Here is an 11,215-nt window from a genome sequence, read left to right as displayed (position 1 = left end):
AGTCTCTGCAATGAACTAAAAACCAGGGCTGCTTGGAGAAACGCATTTCTAAAGCAGCTGGGGGAAATGACTGACAGTAATGTACAGTAAGTAATACCAGATTCAAATATGTTATGTATCCCTTCTTCTTAATGCACATAAAAATTAACCTGTGAAAAAAAACTAAGCAATGTTTTACCGCACTGTGTGTGTGTGTGTGTGTGTGTGTGTGTGTGTGTGTGTGTGTGTGTGTGTGTGTGTGTGTGTGTGTGTGTCATACACTATGTGTTATGGATGAGACCACAATGTGCATGTGTCATGTTTCATGGGACTTAGTGCATTCTGTTCTACAATTTCTTTGTGAAAATGTATATTTTTGGACATAGACATAGGTAACATTGATTTTATACTGTGAACATTTGTCTTTAAAATCTCCAAAGTTACCTGGCCACCACATAAATCTTTAATTTTTACAGAGACCTCTGTGTGCATGCGGTAGCTGAGCAGTTTCAAGAGAGAACACTGATCTGCCATACGTAGCACATTGCAATTATATGTAAAGGTATACAGAGGATCTGCAGGGATTTTAGCTGGTAGGCAGACTCTGTAGCATTGGCTTATGTAACATGAGTGTCTCTTTCCTAAAATGAGTAACACCGCTAAAAGGCCATTGGGATAACAGAAAAGAGAGTGGTAGAGCATCTTTAACCTGCTCCCCACCTACCCACAATACCACCTACTCTCTCTTTTCTGTCTCCCCGTATCACATGGCTCTCCACAACTCTGGTTGTCTTCGCAAAACTGTTTGTGCTGTATCACAAATCTGAGTCCTGCAATCCCTAATCTGTCATCATTTTAGAGCGGGGTGGTTTACACAGTAGTCCTCCTCCAATCCTCCGAAGGAGTCCATCAAAGCTGTCTAAGTTTAAGTCTAAAAGTGTCTTTGAGACATCAGCCTGAGATGGAAAACCTGAATTTGAATGAAGAAAGACAAATATTAAATTGTACAACTTGGAAATAGAAAGATGAACTCAGTGATACAGTTAGGAGTTGGGGAGTTTGTATCAAAAATAGTGTTCAGGTACACACTAGATTTGGATATTTTTCAGATAAAAGGTGAAGCATTACAGCTCAGATAGCTCAGAGTACCAGAGCCACAATTATGACAAGCACAAGTCGTATATGATACACATAGCATGACAGCATTAAGACTTCAGTCTCCAGTGTCTTATCTGAATTGCAGGCCACCCCATCAGTGCATATGTATACTGAAGGAGTCTTTTTATGTTTTGCAAAATATGGCTTAACTCCATACTCACGTGTCTATGTTCTAATAATTGCATGTCTATGCGCTTGACACAACAGCTAAATTGCCATTGACATCTATGATTTTGGTGCGTTGTCACCATAGTAACAGCCTCTTCTGTGACATAGACATTGCATTGTTTGTGCCATTTGAAAGCTGTAAAGCTGTAATTAAAGTCATTTTGAAGTAACAAATCTCACAGCGAGGATCCCTAAAACAACTTTGAGGATCATTTTCAAATGAGACAACAGGTGCATTTATAATAAGATGATTATTGTTATATTTAAATTTAAATACTATAAGTTTGGTGGCTGCAGGTCTGCGTAATCATATTAGAGGATGTAATGAGTCTTGTAGACTAACCTTGTATCTCTATAGGTCTTTCTCTGACCTTTGACTCAGAGTACACTCTTCCTTCCTATTATTACTTTAGGGGATCTTCTGTTGCCATTTATTAGGCACAGTTTTAATTCAGTTAATCTGTTTATCTTAATACCTGAAGCTGTGCCATGAAATCAGTTTAAATTGTAACAGTCACTTGCATTGCCAGTTGAAAGTAAGGTGATTTATATCAGTTGTAATTATCCACAAGAAAGCTTTTTAGCCTGTCCTACAGTAGAAGCATACGCCTGCGTCACAAAGCTCACAGGCAGTATCTCACTGTGCTTCTCTGTAACTACTCAATGATCTGCTCATCCTCATGTTACCATGGCTGCATCTAGTTAATCCATCATTTGTAAGTCTGTGAATGGACTCGAGTGACTCCCCTGCTTTACTGTTTCAACATGTCTGTCTTCTCGCCTGTATTTGAAATCCCTTACAGTCCCTTCATGGAGGAGTTTTAAATGGAGAATGTGGGCTATGTTTATATCACATCAGCATCACACTTATTATTACTTATAATCACATGGATTTCTTGTTTTACAGGGATTTATATTATGATAAGGAAAACAAAGTGAGAAAATGTAAAAAACAAAATATCACCTTACAAGCTCTATTTTAGGTGTATATTCCATTTTCTCATTTATTCAAATTAAATGAAATCAATTCTCTATTAGCAGACATATGCTACATATATAAATACACTGTAATAAATGTCTGTGAAATTAACAGTCAAGTATATTAATATAAATAATAAGTATATATACATGGCCTTATAAAAACGGCCAACTAAAACTGCCCACCTGAGCAACGAAGGACAAGGCTCACAGCAAAATTAGGAGTGTGTCGAAACACGCTGCAAAATATCCTTCTTAACTCACAGAAGTCATCAACTGATCCTTGTGCAGTTTCAGTTTTGGGACTGTTTTAGAAATTGTCAATTTTACTTAAAGAAAAAGACAGAATAAGGTAAGTTATCAGTCAAACAATGCCATTCCATTTGCAGACTCTTTTCATTGTTTTAAGAAAATAGGATTTCTTTTCTTTGTTTTGCAGAGAAGGATTGGCCCTGAAATCATATTCTGACCAAACTCTTTTGTTCTCCACCTGTACTCAAGCTTGTAAAAGATGAGTCAACTTATAGTTCAATTTAGTTGTCATAGAAACCAAAACCAATAGTCATAGGGTATGTGATGGAAACCTTTGAGTTTCAATGCCTTTTAAGCATCCTTACAACATGCAGCATTTAACAATAACAAGGAAAATAAGTCCAATTGAGAGTTATTTTAGAATGCTAACATGTGTCAGTCTTTTTATACAGTATATATATTATATATTTTTATTTTTTGGGGGTTGGATCAGCCCTTTAGGAGTACATTTTCTTGACAGTTGGTCATGGTCAAGTCATGTGGAGTGGAGTTTTTGCCTCCGTATATTGGGGAATGGCAGGGGGTGGGGGGTGCACAGTGTCACAGATGATACCCTCACACTTCAAGTAGAACATTTTGTGCGCTTTGAGGTTACCATAGCTACCACAACACGGCAAGACTGGATGCCCATAATGTCGATTAGCTCCTAACTGGTGGCACATCTATGATTTCTGTGTTAAAGCCAAAACAGTCCATAACAATCAATTTCATAGTGAAGAAGTGATCTAAATTGTAAAATATCTTGTGTAACCGGAGTCCCCAACTTTAATTTTAAGGTCTTAACAAAGTAAGAGGAGCACAATTCAATAGTAACAAACTAGTTTGGTTCATTTTTTTTATTGGTTCATGCTCTTGGGACAAATAAAAAAAATAAAAAAAATTAACATTATATAAATAAATTTATAAATAAATAAATTAACATTATTCAAAGGTTTCATATACTTATAATTGCTGTGGTCACTCTGCTCACATGGAAAGGTGATCTCTCAATTCTCTTGTGCTTATTCAGAGTTTATGAGGGCTGCCTTTGGATCTGCACTGACACTTCACCACTTCCATAAATGAGGGGACTCTTTTTCCTAATTGTTAAAGATAACTGCTAACCATTATTTATCCAGGTAAGTCGATTGAAAACAATTTCTTATTTGCAACGACGACCTGTCACATTCACACAGTTACACATTCATACCTGGCAGCTGCCCAGTACAACCACAGTCTGATCGGCTGGCCACTCAGCAACTCCACTGGAGCGGTTGGGGTTAAGGGCCTTGCTCAAGGGCACCTCAGTAGTGGTAATGAGGGAGGGACAAGTGTTGCTCTTTCACTTTCCCCACCCAGATTTTATCCTGCCGGTCTGGGGATTGAACCACTGCCCATTAAATACATATACATATAAATATACTGTATGGTATCCACAGTTATTTAAAATGGTTAATGGATGTTTTTTTCTGAAACATAATGACTTAACCTTCAAATGACAAAATGTGAGGTTGCATCATTTTAGATAACATTCAATGTAGTTTCTGCTCATCTATAAATTAAATTTTTGTTGATAACCATGTTGTACTGTGATGATTCTACTTTTGACTATATCAGCATGGTTTGATGGTCACTATCCACTACTTCGTAAAACCAAATCAATAAAGAATTTCTATTCCAAATTTGAATGCCTCTCTTTTACATGCCCATACGCAATAACACATGACTGGATTACATATGTTGGTTGCAGGGACTGGGCTGGTACTGATTTTCATGAGAGATGTGGGTCACTACCTTATCTCCATAAGCATAATGAGCAAAATATGTTATTCAGTGAGTTGGCGAAAGAAAAATATGTATTCAGTGTACTCACAGTGTTCACTTTGAGGCATATACTGTACAATCCTTGAATTAATAATGGGAAGAAATATCACCCAGTCTTACCCAATACATGAATGAATGCCATTTTCTGAAATGTGTGTATTGCTCCTCCAAACTCATTGTATTCATTACCCTGACACAGACACATATACGTGAAAATGATGAATAGATTGTTAAACATGCATAAAGCAGTTTGCTAATTTTTAACCATATCTCTATGCCTTCCTACACACCACTGGTATCAAATGGTGGTTGTCATAGCAACAGGCTCACAAGCCACAACAGGGCTTTTAAAAGACAACTACAGACCAGCATAACAGAAAATCACTCCTATCCACCTTTTCTTTCTACAAACCTGTCTAAACCCTAACGAGAGCTGACATGATTGATTTTTGCTTCTCTCATTTACAAGACACAATGACATGACAATGACTTGTGGAATAACATGCACCAATAGTATAGTTTTATGTGGCATTTCAGGATGGGTGGCATGGTGGTTCTGTGGTTTGCAACACCTCAGATGGGCAGGGAGTCGGCATGTTCTCTCCCTGTGTCGCGACGGGTTTCCTAAGTCAAAGGCCTGCAAGTCAGAGAAATAAGTTTAATCATCTTACAAAAGATACATAAAGATTATTTGTCTAAGGAGTTAATGGTGAACCATACAAAAGCTAAAGGGTGAGTGAATAGTGTGCTTAATTTAATGTAGGCTGAGAAACATATAGATAGAAAAGGTAAATGTTTTAGCATTCTGATACAAATTCCCAAACCCCACTGTCATTTCATCCCAAACATCCAAATTTAGCCCACGTTTTACTGATGTTAACGGCTTTTATTGAAAGCATTGTTTAGATTTGTAGCCAACATACATTAAAGGTCATTACCATTTAGTTACTCAGTTAACGATCCGAGGACAAAAGACACACCGGTGAGTCCAAACAATGTTTGACAACACTCCTACTCAAAAAGTGATATTACAAAATTTCTCTTTAGACATTTATTTACTATTTAATTCATATATTCCTCTACTTTTGTGAACCCAAGACTTTTGTAAACTCATTTCAAGCCCCAAAACCATTAAGTGTAGGTATGTTTTTACAAAAGATTTGATAAATATTTCCGCTTCAGGGCCAAATGATCTCTTTATACATTGCTCTGGACACAATGTTGGGCGTTATTATACAGAAAACTGAGTTTGTTCTGAACATTTTGATATGAAACACATGGGGATCAGTTAATATGCAAATATCCATAAAAGGAGTATTCAAGAAGATATCTAAAAATGCCCTAAGACCCCGCAGGGTTAAACAGTTTTTAATGAAAATTTTAAAATATATGTCAATCATTTATTTATCCCAGAAATGGTTCTCACATAAGCATCCTAAATGTCTGGTGTGTGGCGTTGATTCTGCCAAACACTCTCAGTCTTGACATTAGTTTTAATAAAGCAAAATGTTAACCCACTGTAGGGGTTAATGTGAGAGTGTGGAGGTCGAGGGAGAAAGGGGGAGAGAGAAGATGGAGGAATGAATAAAAAAAGTATTAGAGAAAGAGAGTGGACAGGAGTGGACCTGAAATAAAGGGGAAGGGATTTAAGTTATTGTACATTTTTGGTTTACAGCAAAATTCTCACACTGTCATTATCATTTGTTCAATATTGTATACCATATATAGTGTATGTCTGGATGCACTACTGTTTTCTCAGCTGCTCGGAAATGAAAACAAATGACTAAGCCTCAAAAGGACCATCATTCACAGTAAATCTAAAATATTTGTAATCATGCACATGCATGTAAAAACTGAACACCGAGAGAAAACTGAACTGCAGCCCTTACATTCTTTTAACCCTTTTTATGTAATAGAGTTCAGGAATCATGGAACTCTTTATACAGTAATTAAAGTATCTGCTCTGTAGAATGGTTAAAGCCTCAGTATTTTTGTCCAATGTGCCTGAAGTTACATGATATGACACTGACCAGAAATGACTGAATGCTTTGTGTACTCCATTACAGTACACAACAGGCACTGAAACCCATTACACACTGTTGAGCTGCTTCCAAAGCTGGGCCCTAGCGTGAAACTAAAAACTTGACAATGTTGTTGTGTGATTTTTGCAATCTGAAGGAGCAAAACAATTGTTCCTGATAAATGAGGCAAAATATTAAAAATATTAAATTGACCCTGTTGCATGGCAAGCATGGTTTGTTAAATTGTGTTAAACTTGTGTTTGTTTAAAGTTGGTAAATCATAAATAAATTTTGTCACGCCTTGTGTGTAAGAAATGAATTATTAGGCAGCCTTGTGCCAAAGTAAAGATGAAAATGCATAGCTATACGTAGACAAAGTCCATACTTTAGGTTAAATAGTAGGTCAGCACAGACCACACAATTATACTGCATATAGTCTATGTCGATGATGTTTATTGACGGGATAGTTCCGTGCCGCCAGAGGTTCCGCCAATGTCCCTCATTTTCGGCCAGATGTCCCTCACCTTCCGCTTTCTTTGTGTTGGCATTCTAAACTCTGGTCGATTCAGGAAACATTCTCCGAGCTAGAACTAACAATCAAATTATATTTATCTTTTTTATGAGTAAAATTCTCATCACACACTCGACAGCCATTTTAATTCCAGAGCTCGCCTCCCTACGTGCACATGTTCCACCAAATCAAGTACCTTCCCAAGGCTATTTTGCAAAGGCACCGTTGCTGCATCCGGCGCTCAGCGGCACCCAAGACAATTGTGATTGGTTTAAAGCAGTGGTTCCCAACCTTTTTTCCTTGGCGCCCCCCCTACTTATGTCTAAGAAAAGCTAAGCCCAACCTCCCAAACCGAAGTTGAGGTAACTTTCTCTTACTTTCTTTTTTGATACAGAGGAGTTATCAGCACTTTTATGTTTCTCCGCCATGTTTCGTTCATAAAATAGTGATGCTGTGGCGGCCGGAAAAACGAGGATAATAGCAGCTAGCAGCTGACCTGATGACAGCAAGGGTCCCAGGTTAAGAGGTCCCGGAGGTTAGACCTACTAAGTAGCCTGCCTACAAGTTTAAGCGAGAACAAAAATATATAGTTTTTTTACAGACTTTGGTATACATTATATATTCTAGTGTATTATCATAATTTCTTTAACATGTGCAAATATTTCTTTTTTTTTACCTCAACCTCAAAACAGATAAAGACTTGCGCCCCCCCTGTGATCTTTGCCGCCCCCCTTAGGGGTCCCCGGACCCCAGGTTGGGAACCACTGGTTTAAAGAAATGCCAATAAACCACAGCACATTTTTCTCCTATCCAGGAATGTTGTGTGGACTAGCCAGACCTTCCTCCGCAGCACTGTACACTGCATATAAGAAGAGACTTTTAGTCTTATGTGAAGAGTCTTGTAAAAATGACTTTTTCACTTTTTCATGGATCCACTTGCTCAATTTATTTCTAATAGCACCTATCAAATTCCGCATCCCTGGACACAATCTGTGTCCAGGTATGCAGATGTTAAACTATTTTATGTTACACTGATATTGAGAGTTCCTTTCCAAATATAATTTCAATAAAAATTGAAAAGTGAAGCACTGGGTGGCTTTTTGATCTTGTGTTTTGGTTGGCTAAACCAAGGAAAACATTAATAAATCTGGATACAAAAATTAGCTTGCAATGCAAGAAGAGAGTTATGACAGTAAACAAAACTGGAAAGATTTAAGGAGCTTACTTGTTAATGGTTTCTGATTTGTCAAATGGCAGTTGTACAACCTTGGTGAGCGACAGCAATGATTGAATGCATGCCAGTGCAGTACTCCTCCTAACTTCAGGTAATAAGCTGCATCTGGTTGTTTAAGGGTAGTCTGACTGGCTCTCTTGCAGACAGTGAATACCAAATGTTGCCTTATTTAACATAACCAACTTCAGTTTCTAGGACTTGATAGCAAGGGGTAGCCATCAGTGTGCCATGTGTATGACTCACCTTGATTCATACTGTCACCCAAAAATACAATGGGCAGAAGCAGTATCCAAAAACAGTCTAGTCTGGCATAGGCAATGTCTCCACAGCACTGTGTCACCGTCAGCGCTGGAGTATGTATAAACATAATAATGTATACCTTTATTTATTCAGGGAAAGGTTCACTGAGAAGAAGCCTCTCTTTTGCAGGAACACCCTGATCACATTCACACAGTTACACATTCATACCTGGAAGCTGCCCAGTACAACCACAGTCTGATCTGCTGGCCACTGAGCAACTCCACTGGAGCCATTGGGGCCTCAAGGGCACCTCCATGGTGGTAATGAGGGAGGGACAAGCGCTGCTCTTTCACTTTCCCCACCCAGATTTTATCCTGTCAGTCTGGGGGATTGAACCGACGCAAGCTTGCTTCTCTAACCTTTAGGCCACCACTGCCCCATCACATGAGGAGAAAGCATAGCTAGTTTTGCCAACACATTGTGGATCATGTGAACAAAATCATTCATCAGTACAGTTACACTGCAGAACAACCACTATGTAATCCAAATATGATTATGCCTTATAAAATAAAGTCAAGATGATGTAATCTTTCATTAGTGTTGTCTATTCTGTATGCCATAGAAAAAAATACCAAATACTTCAAAGTACTTTAAAGTGGTATAACTGCCAACATGAAATGACTGCAGCCACACAGTTGTGCCTCACATAGAGGTATGGAAGCTGAATCTCATTTATTTCCATTGTTTAGGTTCAATAATTACCTACATGAATGAATGAATATGAAAGAAATGTATAACAATGCATTTATATTAATACTATAGACACACCCTCTCCATAAGCCTATGCATATGTATGATTCCCCATTGAAAAAGAAAATAAGGAGTCATGCAGGCTAGCTAGTTAGTTTTACAGTTTCTTGTTTGTGTATCCAAAAATGAGATTTAGTTTTTGACTGTGTGGATATAAACATGGTGGGTTACTTAATCTTTGATGTATACATAAGGAATGTGCACATGTCTGGAGTACTAAGACCTAAACAGTGTACATTTTTAGTAGTATTATACATCAGTAAGAGATAAACACACATTTGTTAACAGTTTTTCCATGGGAATACACATTTGTATGGTTACATGTGCAGCTGGTACCACATGTGAAAAATGAATAAGCGTCAGTGTTGAATAAATCTGTTTAATTATGAAGGCAGAAATATCTCTATAGGTCAGTACATGAAAAAACAGCAATGATGAGAAACAGTATGAAAGTGTCAGTCTATATTCAGTCTAGTCTGAAGACATTTGCATCACCTTTAACTGCAATTGTGTGGTCATCTAAATAACAGCAAGTAGTGTGTATAACATGAATCTTTGCAGCAACAAAGTGTGCAATTTTAAACTTCAAAATAACTTGGCATACTAAATACATACATAAATCTGTTAACAAGTACAGTTAGCTATGTGCCTGGCATGGCCTTGTGGCTCTAAAGCACTTTCATTGCTCTGCAAATTTCAGTTTGCCTTTCAATATGATCCCATCTGTGGAAACATTCACTCAGAGAGCAGAGACGGGAACAAACATAACACTTCTCTCCATCTGTGACCTCCCAGCTCTTCATCCTCCCTCTGAATGCAATGCAACAATAGAGAAGAGCAAGGGAGAGGGAGGAAAATTGTCTTGCTATTCAGGTATCTACTGATGGCACGCAAGCTCAAGGATAGCAGATTCAATTCAGAGAACAAAAGTGTGAGAAAGGCTACAAACCCACTTGCACGATATTTTGCACAGAAAGTTAGGCTTTTAAGACGGAATAGATTCAGCCCATTTCTCAAGAAAAACAATGATTAAAAAATATGATTTTATCAGAATAGAAAAGGAAATACCATGCTGTAGGTTTGATGTTCACTACAGACAAAAGCAACAAACCTTATGTTAGCATTTAATAGTAATTAGTGTCATTTTAAAGATGTTTTAAATTAGCATATCTATTAGAACTTTGTCTTTATTACTGAGAAAAGTGGAAAAACATTGAATGTTAACAAAAGTACAAATAGAGAAATCAGACAGTCCAACACTGTGTACTTGTGACTAATCAAATCTGCATGTTTAGTTGCATCCTCACATTTTTTTTCCCTTGTGTTCCTGTGTAGACTTTTTCTCACCAACATCTTGTAAAAACTGAGAGACCTCGAGCAATGTTGAAAAACGACTTGACTTAGAGTGCATAGTTCAAAACACCTGCTAGGAAAAACTCAACAACAGTGAATCAGGTTTTTTTTTTTTGCTTCTCATTCCATTTTATTCCAAGTGGTGCAGTGCAGAACATCTGATGCCTGGTACTACCACATACATTTTTAATTTACATTAGGTTCAACATGCACATCCAGGAGTCTTAAGCTCACTCAGCTCATCTTTAGCTAATCCAAATTGGCAACAGTCATGTTTGGCACTTTAAAAGCAGTGTATTGGCTCCTTATTCATCACTGTAGTTATAAATGACATTCATGCACAGACGTTGATTTTGAACCCCACTACACTTTTCTAGTCCCTACACCAATGCTTTTTAGTTAAGATTTCAATTTGGGCAACTCCACTAAGAGTGCTAATTGGCTGTCCTAATCACACTCTTCTTGTGTTCTTCTGTTTAGTCTGTGGAGTATAGCTAGCCACAGTTTCCTTCCCCTTGTCCACATGGATCACACGACAGCTGCTGTATGATATTTGCAGTTTCGCAGATATTAACCGAACCCTGCTTCAAAACCAGGGCAGTGTGAAATAAAAGTGTAAAATATTTATAAATATATACACTTGAAGAC

Source organism: Sander lucioperca, chromosome 6, assembly GCF_008315115.2.
Source record: "Sander lucioperca isolate FBNREF2018 chromosome 6, SLUC_FBN_1.2, whole genome shotgun sequence".
Taxonomy (NCBI): domain Eukaryota; kingdom Metazoa; phylum Chordata; class Actinopteri; order Perciformes; family Percidae; genus Sander; species Sander lucioperca.
Note: the sequence above shows the minus strand (reverse complement) of the source record.